An 18089-nucleotide genomic window follows, 5' to 3' on the forward strand; every position below is an offset into this window, starting at 1 on the left:
TACATAAATAATATCTCAAAGACATTTAATATGGATGAATCAAATCTAGTTGAAAACCATATCGTCATTGGATGCAAATTGTTTAGAGGGAAAATACTATTAGAGTGAATGAGACACAATATACATTAATGATTGATAGGTTAAATTAATTGTATATAGAAGACCTAATATTGCACATGAAGTTGGTATAGTTGCAAGATTTTTATGTAATCCCAAGAAGACACATATGAATATAGTTATGATGATGTTCTGATATTTGAAAGAAACAAAAGACTATGGACTATGATACATGGGTAAAGCTTACTAGTGTTTAAACTCTGACACTAATAAAGTTTTGGAAAGTGCAAATGTGAAAGTTGATGAGTTCACAAAAATAAGTGAAATTATATATAATGAAGAATCTAAAGATTTTTGTACATTCATCTATGTTGATGATAGTGCTCCCATCACTTCAAATGAACAAGTAAGCCAAGCTATAGTTTTTCACCAGACATAAAAATGATGAAGTGCAACAATAGGTTGTCAAGAAGTAGATAGTGGGTATTGAGAAATAAACTAAAGATGTCGAGTAAAAAATAGGAAGAACCAACCATCAGAGAGATAATGTTGAGCATGTTGAACTTGGACCAAAACTTGAACAAGGAAGAGAAAATGAGCTGAGATTATTTTTCAAGATTAACTTTTTGAAGAATGGAGAAGGAAACCAACTATGCTATCCATGTTTTTGGAATACATTACAAGCTTAAATAAATGATTAGTGATGTTGAATCAGGTGTTATGAAAAGGAAACGACTCAAAGATGGCACACACTTAGTTTGTGAATTTGAGCCTAAATCGGTGAAGGATGGTCTAGAAAATGAATACTAGATTAAGGAAATGAATGAGGAAATTGGATAGATTGAGAAGGACAATACTTTGACCTTAGTGCCAAGACATAAAGATAAAAAACTTATTGTAACAAAATGGGGAACTAACAAGAAACAAGACTAGAATGGTATGAAAAGGGTATACTCAAGAAGGAGTTGAATATGAAGAATTTTTTTCTCCCATGGAAAGAGTTGAAGGAGTTAGAACTCTTCTTGCATATTCAACCTACAATATTTTCAAGTTATATCAAATGGATGTCAAATCTACATTTTTGAGTGGTATACTTGAGGAAGAAGTCTATATTGAACAACTTGAAGGATTTGTGGATCCAGACAAGAGGAATATGGTATGTAAATTAGACAAAGCTCTTTATGGATTAAATTAAGCCCTAAGTGCATGGTATGAAAGACTACATAATTATTGGGTGAAAATTGGTTTTGAAAGTAAAAATGATAACAGTAACCTATATTTGAAGATTGATAAGAACAATGAAGTACTACTATCTACAATATTAGTTGATGACATTGTATTTCAAAAAAAATAAGCACCATGAAAATCATTTGTTGATAAAATGAAGAAGAAATTTTAAATTTTCATGTTTGGTGAAATAAAATTCTTTTTAGGATTAGAATTATGTCAAATAAAATTTGGTATTTTTATTACTCAGTTCAAATATATCAAGGAGATACTAAAGAGTTTTGGAATGCAAGAATTTAGAATAGTGAGAACACCTATGTCTATAGATTATAAGTTATTTAAAAATGATGAATCTATTGATGTGAACCAAACACTTTATAAATCCATAATTAGAAATTTGTAATATGTTATTCATAGCCAACCTAATATTCCATTAGCAGTTGGGATAGTTGCTAGATTTTTAGAAAATGCTAAGGAAAATCACATGGTGGTACTGAAAAGGATATTGAGATATATGAAAGGCATAAATGACTATGGATTAAATATTACAAGAGAAGTGATAGGTTTGAAGTGAAGGTATCCATTGACTCTGATTGGTTAGGAAATGTTGATGATAGAAAAAGTACGAGTGGAGGTGCATTTTTTCTAGGAAAGAGATTAGTGTCATGCACACAAAAGAAACAAAATTTTATTTCCCAATCAATAGCTGAAGATGATTATGTTGCAACTATAATAAACTATTCAAAAATTATGTGGATCAAGAAATTTTTGAAAGAAATGAAATAAGATATTACAGATCCAGTTGTTATTTATTGTGATAACACTTGCAGTATTAACATTTCAAAGAATCTAGTGATGCACACTAAAGCAAAACACATTTCTATCTAGTATCACTACTTTAGAGAACTAGTTGAAGACAAAAAATTCAAGTTATAATATGTGCACACCAAGGAATAAATTACTAACATATTAAGTAAAGCCCTACCTAAAGATTCTCGGGTATGTGCAGGATCATGGTGTGCCAAAAAGTGGCGATCTGGAAAATATGTAGTTCTGAAATGCCTCAAAGAATTTCAAAATCTATTCCAAATTTTTTCCCACCCATCCTGATACTAAATGAAAATAATTAATACCTTTATAATTCCTACTATATCTTTCAATACCAACTTTATATGGTCATCTTTAAAACATCACGAAAATGTGTTTTTGGCATGTTCTTATGTGTTTTTTACTTCAAGCATGTAGCTTACGACTTTTTTTTAACCAAAATTTGATGTAATGAAAAGGATTTCTTAAGAATGCTCTTAGCTTTTCATAAATGTAAGGTTTGTCAAATTATGAGTTCAGTAAGTAATTATTACTTATTTTCTAATGGAGTTAGCTACAAAGTGTTGATTGGCATACTGGTTGAAAAATAGCTATAACTTTCAAACCATATAAGATTTGTGAAATCCAAAAGATGCGTCAAATTCTATGCGTCGACTAGTATAAGAAAAAGAAAAGAAAAACTGAATTTTGATTTTTTCTGAACTAGTTAAGGTGGTCAGACATGGGAGTTTTTAAATTCTGAAAAAAGTATAGTAGAAAATTCAGAATTAATTATTTATTTTGAATAAAAATTCCCAAAAATATGTGTCACATCCAGGCATGAGTCTACTTTTTATATCTAAAATTATATTTAAAAATATTATCATTTTATTATGATTAAGGTGGTCAGACATACACCTACTTTTTATTTTTGCCCTGAAATTTTTGTAGCACTACATTAAAATCCAAACTTTTGACTAGTCAAATAATTTTTTCTCCAGATAAGGCCTTATAGTTTAGAAAATAGATTCAATTTCCTACAAATTATTTTCTTAAAAATTTTTGATATAAAGTTTAGTACCACATTAAAATTATGTGTCAAGTTGACATAACACTGATTTGCTAGTTTTTCACTGCCACTTAAGGCCATAGTTCTGTACACCATGATCCTACACATACCCTCTCATGAATATCTTTGAGGTAAATTAGGGATGATTCCCCTAAATAAAGAAACTTAAGGAGAAAAGATTCTTTGCAACAAATGTACTAATCATAATATCCTACACATTGATGCAAAACAATTATGCTTTGGTAGATACCTAAGGTAGAAAATCAAGTACAAAATAATAGATCTGTCATAGATAGATGACTAAACTTCACCTAGACATGCAAAAATATACATAATTTATATGTATGAAGTAATTAAAGCTAAGAATACTACATATCTTTGGCATTGTTGTCAAAGAGGGAGAGATATAATATAGAGGAAGAGATATACTATAGAGAGAGAGAGTAATTGAAGAAGAGAGAATGTACCCAAGAGGGAGATAGTTACAAATGAAGAATGACACAAAATGATAGAGGGAGTTTTCTAAACTTGTAGTGATTTGTATCAGAATGAATTTAAGGATATTGATCACTCATTGTAGTAAAATCTTTTTGGATTTTATGGTAAGAAAGAGAGAGATTGCATTACTACAAAGATATGTATTTTGAGATATATTAATCTATTTATGTGTTGTCATCAATACCAAAGAAGAAGATTGTAAGAAACTTGAAATTGGAACAATTGTTGTTTTGTCATTGATATTAAATTTGTTGATGAGACAAGTTACTATCTAATCTAAACATCATAACTATTTGATTAATGAAGAGGATTTGAGACATTCCTCATAAAAATAGCACCTAGAGGAAAGGTTGAGTTATGAAAATGAAGTTATAATGGACATTTGATTAGTTCAATTTTGACAAACAAAAGTGATTGATTATATAATGAATGTAAAGCTTAATTGAGAAAAAGAGTGAAAGACTAAGGAATGTCAATTGCTGCTAGTTTGAACCATGTTCTTGTACAAGCCAAGAAAATCAAGTGTTGACTAAGCATCAGTATTGATTAAGAAAGTTAGTTGATGCTAATCCAAGAATTTCTACAATGATCAAGTGACTAACTAATGACCAAGTGTCAAAACTTAGTGATTTTCAAGTGGTAGTATTTTGAATGTGTTTGAGAAAGCATGATTTCCAGCTGAATCAATTAATATTTTGGGATATGGAAACTAAGTTGAAAATAAGATTGATGAATTTGATTATTTAATTAAAGATGAGGATTAGGTATAATACCTATGATCAAATTTGATGGATGAGAATTTTTAACAAATGAAGAAAGGTGGACCAATACAATGAATCTAATGAACCAGATCATAAACCCTAAGATCTATGACGATCATGGAAAATAGAAAAGAAAGAATACCTATTTAGAGCCAAAATTTAATTATATGCACAAAGAGAAAGGTGGAATAAAGGAACACACATATGAATGCACAAGTGTGTGTGATCAAAGTAAGAAGAAATACTTGTGCAAATATTACTAATGTTGATAAGTGAATCTAAGCAAAAGGCTTAAGTTTGTTGGAAGGAGAAGATTGACTAGTTGAAGGGGTGCTGAGAAATTAGAGAGATAGAGTCGACAAGGAGACTTATTAGTGAATCATCACATGAACTGAATAGTGGTATGGACCTACAATAGTTAGTTGTAAACATATGGTAAAAAAAATATTGTTTTTTTTCTAATAAATGTAAACAATTTGTATTGAAATCATTTTATTCAATGGTTGACCTAATAGTCATTTGAACAACTTAATAGTCAATGTAAATCCTTTAGCAACATGACATTCTAAATGGAAAGATCAAAGTCCTCTAAAAAGGTCACTCCTAATAGGTCATTAAATATTCTAACTAGGTCACATTTAATAGTGTGTATTATAAACTTTAACAAGGTTTTCTCCTAATAGAGCTCACTACAAAAGACTGAAAAATTGGTGACATTTTGGTGGTGATTTTTTCCAAATTGGGTTTCCATGTAAAATCCTAGTGTCAAAGTTGTATTGAATTTTTAATGATGTTCTACATTTATATGTTTATATTCACCAAAGTATATTATCTTAGAATAGTGAACTACTAAGAAATTTTTTTTAGAAATATACAATAGAGACCGAACGATAGTAGAATAATAAAACCAATGAATGTTGAATGTTCTATTGTTCAAATGGTACTTATGGACTTTAAATCATTTAGAACCCCTCACAATTTTGAGGAAAGACAAAAAGGGTACTCTGATCTACAACCTATGGATTGATTTGATATCCATAACCTATAATAAAAAAGGTTTTTTATTTTTATTTTTATGAAGGGTTTTCCTTAGTCAAATCCCAATTTAGGAATTAACCTTGAATTGAAATAATTTAAATTGCATGAATATAAAGTAAATGTGTGAATTCACCTCATATTTAGCCAGATCTCTTAAATCAAATGCAATGTGCTTGACTTCATCAAGACATTTAGATGGAGAAGATAAATATGAATAGATGTAGAATATTCAATAAAGAATCTTGAATGGATTGAAGAAGAGCATTATGATAAACTCCACCAATTTCTTTAGTGCTTCAATCCTTGATCTCTAATAGAATGCTTGAATGGATGCTTGAAGGTTTGAAAGTTTGCAACTTAAAAACTTGAGAGCTAGAGCTTGCAGATGCAATCAATTTTTATAATGATCATGGATTCTTTGATGTAAAAAATATAGAAAATGGAAGGGTTTATATAGAGATCAAAATCAACTACCTCTTGCAAGATGATAATCCTAGAAGTTAACACTTGATCATCCTAAAATACAAGACCTGAATGGAGGGGCCAAAATAGAGGCACATTCTACCCCTAGTTTTCTCATAAGGGGTAAAATGCACTATAAATAATCAAGGGTGCATTTAGGGCCTATTTTTCATATGCACAAACCCCATGGACAATCTAGGGATCCCAAAATGGGTGTTAGAATCTGCAAATCATGTCCAAACTTTGAGGAAATCCCATTTTAGTGTCAATCGCATATATCAAGTTGAAAGGTGGATAAAAAGGAAGGACCTAGAGAAATAGATCCTACCTTGATATTATAGCCATGAAAATAGGATCTTAAAGAGGATCTATTAGGTTTTACCTCAATTCCACCTAGGAGAAAGGATAGAAAAGGGAAGGAGAAATGAAAGAGGGGGGAGACTGATGATCTCACATGAAATAGGTTAAAACTTCACTAATTTAGAGTGTTTCCAATTTAAGATGATATATTTAGACCCCACATTAGGAAGAGGGAAGATTCATTGAAAACTCTTGGTAAAGCAGTGCACAAAGCATAAGATACTATTAATAAAAATTTATTTTGTACACTACTAATAGGGAGATAATTATCTCTAGACTAAAATATTTGGCCAATATTGCTTAAATGAGAAGAGACAAGAACTTTTGACTCAAAAGATCCAATATATTATGTCTCAGTAATGCAAGGAATAGTAAAAGTTAGATGGGGTGGTTATATTTATAATAAGGTGGATAGAGTCTTGAACGAGTCTTTCTGTGCATAGGATTTTGGCAGGAAATCATGTGAACTAGGTTGGGAAAATATCATAGGATGGGACCAAAATGGGGGTATTGAAAGAAAATGACCAAAAATGAAGAACCTAAAAAGTTAGACATTTAGTCTACCTATAGTCTACTTTTTCATTTTTATTATCAACCATACAACCTTGAATGGTAGGATAACTTAGATACATGCTCGATGATTCAATCTAACATTACTAAGTGTTGTAATTGAAAAAGTGTTGGAAACATAGATGAAGTAACTGAGGGGGGGGTGAATTAGTTACCACATAAACAAATCCATAGATCCCTTATATTTCTTATAAGCTTAGTTACTTCTATCACTCAATAGCCATACAGAAAATGGTTTGATGGGGTCACAACCCAAGCACAGAATGGACACAATGGGAAAAGGGAAATTGTATTAACTGTAAAATAAGCTAGTACATTCAGTACAGAGATAATAGACTTCAAAACATGCCCTAAGGGCTTACAATAGCACAAAATTGGAGATAATTTCTCCTTTTGGTACCTCCTCTCAAACTCCACTCTGAACTACCTTTTACAATGCCAAAAATATCCTTAAATAGACCTCGGAGGGTTAAGGACAATGAGTACATTCTAGAATGTGCTAGTAGGCATCCACCAACCTAGTAGAAGGCTCTAGAAGCCATGTTAGATGTTGGTACAAATCTAGAAGAAACAAAAAATGGTAATCGAACTTTCGGAAGGCATAACTTTCGAACCATAGCTCTGATTGACAAACCGTTTATATTTTCGAAAAGCTCTCGAAGTGCTCTATAGCCCTATGGACCAGCTTCTCTTGCCCCCCATTTTTTGGCCCTTTTCAAGGTCATTTAATGCCCCTAACCTAACTTTGAAGCATTCTTAGGAGGTCTGCAAAAACTAAAAAACTACGATAACTTTCAAAATGTGGGGCCTTTTGACCTGATTCTTTTTCTGGAATGCTCTAAATTGCAATTACATTCATTTGGCCAATTTACACCTCCTAGTTCACCAAAATTATGGCTCAATTACATACTCCTATTTTTTAGCATTTACATGTATCCCAAGGTGTTCAAATACTATATCCTAGAACACTCATAGTGGAACTGTGAGAGTTGGAACCTTTATTTGACCCAAATGGGTATCCATAAACGAAAACACATGAAACAGAAACTAAGTCTAAGTACATTCTTTTTTTGGGTGACACAGGATTGCTCTTATACCTCTGGATGCTCCTACATCATGGTTGTAACTCGGTAGATGTATGTTAACTAATTACTTATCTTTAAGAATTCACAAAGATGTAACATGCATGCATAAAAGAAATAACATCTACAAAAGAGACACCAGATTTAACATGGAAACCCAAAATGGGAAAACTACCAAGTAACTAGCTACTGATTTTCACTCTTCTAAATTGAGCTTGTTAGGAGCCAACCATGTTAAAGTTTACAACACACTGTTAGGTGTGACCTTGTTTGAGGATTTAATCACCCTGCTAGGAGTGGCCTTGCTAGAGGATTTAAGAACAATTCAATAGAACTGTCCACTTTGTTAGAGATTTACAAAAATGATTTTTAAATGAACTCTGTTAAGAGATTTAGGAATCACTACTACAATGAAGTCACCTAAATGAGATGCAACTAAGCTTTGTTGTTATAGATCTTTGTTCTGCTTCACTAGATCCTCTCTAATCAAATACACCTTTGCTGCTCCTCAATGATATTTGATCCTTCTATAAAATTTTCTCACACATTTCTCTTTACACAATTAACTCATTTGCATGCTCGCTCATTCATTCATCCATACTTTTGAATTCAGAACTTGAACTTTTATTTATACCTTACAAATTATCCAGTCAACTCATATACAAGTTACATTCACCAATAATTATTACATCAGTCAGCTACAAACTTTACATGAAACAATTAAACTTTATTTCCCAAAACAATGAAATCCTTCATTGGCTGACCCTGCTCAGTAAAAACTACTTTAGAAGTGATTTCCACTTTTAACCAACTGAAGCTTGATAAAAACTACAAATTCAAGATAATCAATTTGGAGACTGAGTGAACTTTCTAAACACTATCTTCGCTTCACTAATCTTGTGAGCTTGGTAGAAACTGGATTCTATAATAGAAACCTTCAATGCCTAAGTGAGCTCGGTAGAAATTGTTTCTACAAAGTACATTTAGGAATGCTTAGTAGACTTTGTAATTCACTTTGCTAACCAACTGAGTTGATAGATATTGAGAATTGCCTTGCTAACCAACTGATCTTGGTAGACTCTATCTTATAACTGAAATGACATTTGTGTAACATCAAAGACAACACACAATTGAACAATTGTATCCAACAATCTCCTTCTTTGGCATGGATGGCAACACAACATGTGATAGAAAAATGAAGTTTGAGAACAAGTCTTTTTTTGACAGAATATTTCTCCCTTTGAAATTTTATGCCACAAACTTCTCAAATACAGTAATCTCCCTCTATGAAGGAATTACATAGCTTCTTTCCAAATAGAAAACTCTTCACAAAAAAATTCAAATTTTAGAAAGATATGATAGTATAGTCTCCCTCTTTGACAACACAAGCCAAATGAGTAGAAATGTACCTTAAGTACTAATTCATATGCAATGTTCCCTTGATTATGTTGCATCAATTGATAGATCTCCTACTTTGTACCTATTGATGCATCACTAAAACTTCATTTTAGTGAGCCTTAGATAGGGGAATAACCCCTAACTTACCTCTTAGATACAAGAATGCATCCTTAGGTAATGGCTTGGTGAATATGTCAACAATTTGTTCTTTTGTATGGACATATTCCAATCTGATCTCCTTATCTTGCACCAATTCTCTGACGAAGTGATACTTTAATGCAATGTGTTTGGTTTTTGAATGCATCATTGGATTCTTTGATATGTTAATTGCACTTTTATTATCACAAAACATAACAATTGGTTGTTTGATTTCCACCTTCATGCCTTCCAATAATTGTTTGAACCAAACAATAGTAAAACAATTTACTATTTCTGCAACATACTTTGCTTCTATTGTAGATTGACTAGATGTGCAATTTTTCTTTATGCTTGTCCAAGAAACCAACCTCTTTCTAGGAAAGAATTCTCCTCCAGTTGTACTCTTTCTATCATCAATGTTTCCTAACTAATCTACATCAGTAAAGACTTTCAAGTCCACATTACCTCCAAATTTGTACCATAAACCATAATCTTTAGTGCCTTTTAAGTATCTCATGATCCCTTTGATTGCCATCATGTGATTTTCTCTTAGTTTTACTGAAAATCTTGCAACTATACCAATTGCAAGAGCAATATATAGCCTTGTATGAACTACATACTACAACTTTCCAATCATTGATCTATATAATGTTTGATCTACCTCTTTTGATTCATCATCCTTGGTAAGCTTTAGTCTAGTACACATGGGAGTCCCAACTGGTTTGCAATCTTCCATACCAAACTTTTTGAGTCTCTCCTCGATGTATTTAAATTGAGTGATGTAGATACCATTCTTACTCTACTAAATTTTAAGACCAACAAGGAATTTAATATCACCAAATATTGACATCTCAAATTCCTTGTTCATTCGCTCTAAAAATTCTTTGCATAGATAATCATTTCCTATAAACAAAGTGTCATCGACAAATATTTTTGCCAAAATAATCTTGTTATGTTGTCCTTTCTTCATATACAATCTACTATTATCATTAGCTCTCTAAAAAAAAATATGAATAAGATAGTTATGCAATATTTCATACCATGCTCTAGGGGCTTGTTTTAGACCATACAATACTTTATGTAATTTGTAGACCATTTCCTTCTTTTTTGGATCAACAAAACCTTCAACTTGCTCAATTCAGACTTCTTCATCTAGTATACCACTGAGAAATGTAGATTTGACATCCATCTGATATACCTTAAATCCTTTGTATACAACATATGCAAGTAAGGTCTTGACACCTTCTTTTCTTACAATAGGAGAAAAAGTCTCTTCATAGTCTATTCCTTCTTCTTGAGAGTAGCCTTTACATACTAGTCTAGCTTTGTTCCTTGACATCTTACCATGTTCATTCAACTTATTTTTGAATACCCACTTAGTTCCAATGACATTTTTATCTTTAGGCCTAGGTACAAGAGTCCATGTTTTGTTCTTCTCTATTTACTCTATCTCTTCATTCATTGCCTCAATCCAACTTTCATTTTATAATGCATATTTGACATTTGTAGGTTCAACATTAAAAAGCAAACAAGTACCTTTAAACTTACTTCTTGCCATAGTTCCTTTAGATTTGTCTCAATGATCTAATCTAGAGCATGATGTCTCCTTACACACTTGGCAAATACAGGTTCCTTATCTTTTGACTGAGTTCCACACTCTTCTTGTTGAGTTTCAACTTCTAGCTCTGGCTTCTCTGATTACTACTTGGGTCCTTTAGACTCAATAGGCATTGGCTCAGTAGCATCAGAATGTGACAAGGGTTACTATAGCTCGGTTTGAACTTCTTGCAACTTGGTGACCGAAGACTCAAGAGTAGAAGTTTCCTAATTGATAGATGTATCTGATATTGTATCAAGTTCAATGAAAAAAAATCTCTTGTAATCTTCTTGTTCCTTTTTTCTTTCTTGTTCAGTCCTTTTTGAAAACTCATCAACTTTAACAAGTGCACTTTCTATGACTTTGTGAGTAGACAAATTCAAACATCTATATGCTTTATTCTTGCAAGAATATCCCAAAAATATCATTTCATCACGCTTCACATCAAATTTACCTTTTCTAGATTCTTTCAAAATATAACATTTACTTCCAAATACTTTTAGGTAACTTACATTAGGTTTATAGCCATGCCATAACTCATAGGGGCTTTTTAATGAGTCCTTCTTTAGTTATACTCGATTCAAGGTATGAACTACAGTACTGATAGCTTCCTTCCAGTATTGATAGGAATTTTATTTTCAATGATTAAAGTTATTGCATAGCATGATAGATTTGTTCCTTCTTTTAGCTATTCCATTCCACTCAAGAGTTCCAGGGGTTGATACCTACCTTTTGATTCCCCTTTTAGTGCAAAAATTATTGAACTCATGGGAGATGAATTCACCACCTCTGTCTAACCTCAAGAATTTTAGCCTTTTCCTTGTTTCCTTCTCTACTTTGGCCAAATATCATTTGAACTTCTCAAATTCTTTCAATTTTTCTCTTAGATACATGACAGTCATCATTCTAGAGTAATCATCAACAAAAAGAATGAAATTTTTTTCTCTAGTATAGCTCTCAATTCTAATAGGTCCACACAAATTAGTATGCACAATTTCGAAGACTTTGTCAGACTAATATTTCTTACTTTTAAAGCTAGTCTTTCCCATCTTACTAATTTGACAATTCTTGCATAGACTAACCTCATGTTCCTTAGCCATGAAACATGTTTTCTTACCTTTTTTCTTGAATGGTTTGAAGTCTTTCTTGCCATTGCACTTGTGACCTTTCTTCCACTAATACATTAGGGGTCAATTTGCGATGCCAATTTGTGACAGTGAAAAAATGTTATTTTTTTTGGGATTTTTTTTTCAATTATAGCCCGATGATGTCACAATTGCGACAACAGGCAATGTGGTTGTTAGAATTGCGATGTCATCGAGGTATAATTGAAAGCAAAAACATTTGGAATCTAGGTTTTGTTCGGCACATGCAATATATGTCATTTCAAACATTTCTACCCATCACATTTTCATTGGTGCAGAGCCGATGTGGAGGAGAAGGTGCATATCTTAGCCTCATCAAGGCCATAGTGAAGAAGAGTATAAAGGTCCTTTTCGTCTTACCCATTACAGGCGTCGAGCTCAAAGCCACTAAGAGAGGAAAGTTGATGCAGAGCCAATTTCCAATTTTCAATGGTTTTGGAGTGATGTCTCCCCTTTGTATGGTGCATTGTTAAAGCTTCAGCATAAGGTCCTCTTTTTTCCATCCATCAGAGGTCACAAGGCTTCACATTGTAAAACACTGGAATTATGGGTGCTCTTGATTTCAACATCAGGCAAAGCTCATACAAACATGCACCATCTTGATTTTGCATAATTCTTCGATAAAATGGCGATGTGGATAGACGCTATGGCAATTGCACTTTGAATTTGTTTCTCTAGGTGTGGAGTAATTATGGTAGATCTTATCTACTGAGGCATGGGCAAGGGGATTGGTTGAATGCTTTGAGAATTTGGATTTTGATCAGTACCCTCTAGTACTAGTTACAAAACCCTCCAGTACCAGCTATGAAACAACATACATTTCTTCCTCCAAAATCTCGGACATACATTGACCATGGTCCAAGGAAAGCCTAGGTTTTGTATAGTATAGTGTAACACTACTACTAACAAAACCAATAAATATGAATCCAATAAGAAGTCCAAAGAACACAATAAATTATTTTTTATTAACTCCACTTAATACAAGTACAAGTACACAGATTGAACCACTCTCAATCTGAAAACCTCAAAATACAAGTAAACATCATCCAAATATGATTCCATAAAGATTCTAAAACATATTGAGTTCAGTACAATAATGAAGTAAATCTCATCCTTAAATGCCTATGTCCAAAATATGGACCCTACAATAAAATGAGTAATGATTCAAGAAGAAATTCAATAAGAATCTTTAGCTACTTGTAAACTTGAAGCACCTGGAAACACACAAAATGCAACACAAAACAATATAGGGCTCAGTACACACTGAGTTGAAAAGTGTAATCCACCTGCATGCATGTTAGACCAAACATATACAAAACCATAATGCAGATATCTATTTCACTATAACATAGTGTAGTTCCAAAATTAATATGCAAGAAGTAAACCTTTACTCATTATTGCAAAATTAAACTTTCACTAAGAATAAAACATAAATGCAACATATATATACTAAGGTGTCATTTTTATGGCACTAAGATACTGCATCCATGTATGATATGCTCATAGTCAACACATAATGATTTTCTCTATTATACTTGTCAATGACAGAATAGAGATATGCCTTGTTCTCCGTACTCAACCATATAGGTAAGGCCAATTATCTTTTATATATGTAATTAACCCACCCAATTCATTTTATAATTATCTCTGAATTAATTAACTGAATAGGATAAACCTTATTCAGCCACCCTGATATACGTTCATCATAGCTATTCTTAAAATACAAATCAAACAGATTTTCTAAGAATATTCATGCTATAGATACAATTCAGTATTCAAGATGATACTACATCCTTTAATCTATTCGAACACATCTTAACTTTGCCTATATCCAAGGTAAATTTAGACTACTATAACAAAAAAATCAAATACTATAATATTAAGAAAAATACAATTAAACTGACATCTTAACTTAATGATATTTACTAATCTTAGTACTATACTATTTAACCCTCCTGTCATAACAATCTATACTTATCCTTTGGAATAGCATGATAGTAAGATCAAGTACAAATGATACTTTCATTTTTTGAAAAAAAATGAATTTCATTAACATATATCATTACCGAAACCTAATTTGAAATCAACTTTCCATTTCAAAAATATCCGGAAAATAGTTTTGATACCCATTAAATAATAGAGTATAACTTTTAAAGTAAGAGAATTTCAATTCATTTCAATCATTAACTGAATAGAATACTTCGTAACAAATTCTTATTACTACAGACAGTTTTTTACATAATCAAATTCAATCATTGATTAAATAAAAAGGTCAATAACAATTTTTGCCACTTATGTTAACTATACATCTAAACTATTGTGATTTCAGTACTAATCACAATCAAATTTTTGGGTTTACAAAACCTTATCAACAAAATCATTACACAAGGTAACTAACAGCTAGATCAATGATTTCCCATATGAAAACATTCCCTTTTAAAGCTTACAATCATCATAAAAAGACCATAATCATTTTATTGAATATAAAAGAGAGAATTAAAAATATCCAAGGAGTCATTTAATGTCAAACAAGCATAGCTTATTATTAATTCCAAAGAAACTGATTAGCCAAAATCTTACTAATTGACATTTGATAACCATAGATAACTAAAGTTTCCACTTTTTAACCTGACTCTTAAAATTGGGTATGTACAGTTTTATAATTTATTCTAATCAGGAAAAACATGGTTGTTATCTCATGAATCTTGCTACCAAGAACATGGATATTTTGAAAACATGCTATTTCCAACTATACGATAGTAAATTCACAACATTTCACTGTCTATAATTCCTTATTAGCTACCACATCCAAGATACATCCCTCTTAAATCGATGATAAGCTGCAACAAATTTTTTTTTAAACATCTCATATCAATTAAGACCTAATTCTTCATTCAAAAATTCATGAAAGTGTGAGTTCATGCTAACTGTTACTGAAATGTCGATGTCAACATTTACTTACTGATTGTCAATATTTTCTATATATTCTTGTACCAAAATTGATACTATATAGATTTTTATCCCAAAGAAATAAAAATATATTGATCGCAAACCATTTAATCGTTGAGCTCAAATTTCCCTATATCTACTAAGTCGACCAAAATCTATTTAACATCTAACTTTAATTCACACAAACTATTTGATATAATGACAGTCTTTAGGATTTCGTAGATAACCATTTAACATCTAAACTCTAACCCTTGGTCCATGCAATGATATACATTTGCAAGTATACAACATATATATACATACAACAAAACACAAAATATATCACCATGCCTCACATTTAAGTATGGATATATATAGAGCTGTGAGATATATATAACCCAACTTCGCATATACCCATGCTTAAGTGTTAGATACTCATCATATTGCTGATAATCCGTGTATAAGAAAACATATTAACATAAAAATGCAATTAAAAAGAGAGGAATATTAGGGTAAGAAATTGCCCCTACTTGAGAGATAGTAGAGGGTAAATGAACTCTTCAGCCACTCACTGCCAAAGACCAAAACCCAACCAACATCCACTTTTCCAAATTGCCCAAATTGCAGAGCTAGAAGAACTTGCTTGTAACAGAGGTTACGATGATCAATAACAAATTCTGAGTGAATTTTATCAAAAGGACCGGCTGAGAGCAACACCACAATGCTAGGCCTCAAAAACTCGAGATCATTTTCAACAAATTCTTCCATGAACCTGATTCCATAGCAACAAGAGTTACAAGTGTTCCTCAATCAAAGCAGTGTGGCCAAATCACTAGCCCTATCTCAATAGGTAACCAAGCTAACAAAATGAAATGGCCAACTATACTTACAGTGCCATAAAACCTTATTACTCTGCATTCAATGAACTTTCACTCAAAACAGAGCCGTGTATACGGCAGTTCGACTACCTTCGCCATGTTTTGGCTATGTTCAAAGAAAATATCCCTTTGATATTAAAGCATGCAATACCCATTAGGTTTTGTGTTATTTAAACCTCATTTCATAACATCAATAAAACAATTTGATATTTCCTAATCTACTAGAGAATGGTAATAGCCACAAATTAAAGCCCTATTAAAAAAAAACACCACATAAACAAATTGATGCCATATTTTAAAAACCTTAAAAAAAACAAAAGAATGTGTGTATATATATATATATATATATATATATATATATATATATATATATATATATATATATATATATATATTTATATATATGCAAGTTACTCTTCTAATATAAGATTACAAAACATATTAAGATGAATACCCCCACCTATCGCATAAGTCACCAATAATTTAAACCCAAGGTTATAATCCCCAAACAATATTAATTGAATGACTGCTCAGTGGTAAAAGAGAAAACTAGATAAGTATATATATATATATAATATATATATATATATATATATATATAATATATATATATATATATATTTCCTTAAGCTGGTAACATCAAATATAACTATTTTTATAAACAATTATACCAAGGCAAAGAAAATTCATATAGCATATCCTGAATTTAACATTGGCCAATAAATAACTTGCAATGTTTACAAATTAGTTTCGCCAAAACAATTGAAGTATACTTTCTAATATTAATCCAAAAGTATAGTGCATCGTAAAATTAGAGAATTCAAATATAGAATCCTGAAACAAACTGAATATTCAGACATAAAACACATGTCCCAAGGACATTATCACCAAGTTCAACAGATGAAAAGAACATAATATCAGAGAAAAACTTATAACCACAAATTCCTAATATGCAGTAAAACCAAAGAAGTGGTCAGGCATGACATATAGAGTAGTTGGTTGAAGGAAGGGTGATTGCCAGGAAGAAGTGTCTCATTGCCAATGCCTCGTATTTTCATATCTTCATTTTTTTTAATGTTAATTGTTATGCATACAAGAATGTAGGGTTGTATTTTTTTTAATCAGTTATATGTTAGTTTGAGTTATTGTTATTATTTTCCCCATAAGTTTTCCTATGTTAAGAACTATTCATTCTATATGTTAGCTATAAAAAGAATTCAATCATGTATATAAGAATGTTTTCTTCCCATCTTGTGCTTCATTCTCCTTAATGTGTGACGGTATTGTCCTTTTCTATTTACCCTTTCATGTGTTCTATTTTATTCCTCAAGAACTCCAATCCATGTCGATCCCTCTGTATTTCTTTTTAGGATACTCCTACGATGGTTATACTTCATAACCACCAATGTATTGATTGCTTCTGATTCATAACCCAATGCTCACAATAATCTCGAATCAATGCAATAGTGGGTTTGTTCAAATTTGTGACAGGAAATATTGCAATATTCATACGAAATTGTTCTTTCACTAAAGAGAAGGCACATGAAATGAAAGTTACTCTAATTCCATGATAATAATATGAATAAATTGATAATAACAAATTATTAATCTGAAGGCTGATACTTATATTTCTATTGCTGCCTGTTATATATATTTTCTAAATCAGCCCTCATACTAATATATATACTGAAAACCACTTAAAAGTCATACTTTATTAGTAATGACCATTCATACAAATGGTGATCATTCATAATGAAAATTAATTATAAATAACTTTATATATATGCATGTATGTATGTATGTATGTTTAATATTTCCACATATATATTAAATATACAAAAATATATACAAACTCATATCCATTCCTAATAATAAACAATATAGTTCATATAGAATTCAAGATTAATTCTATATTAATCCATTACTGATCTTACTGAAGCTATAACAATGATAGCAATATCATAGATTCATGAATTCATATACAATTGGCCACAAACAATATAGGCTTACAAAACATACATGTATATACTTATGCTCCACGATATAATGGACCACCTAGGGCAAGACATGAAAA

This window comes from Cupressus sempervirens, chromosome 1 (genome assembly GCF_028749045.1).
Source record: "Cupressus sempervirens isolate cs-2001-9-10 chromosome 1, ASM2874904v1, whole genome shotgun sequence".
NCBI lineage: Eukaryota > Viridiplantae > Streptophyta > Pinopsida > Cupressales > Cupressaceae > Cupressus > Cupressus sempervirens.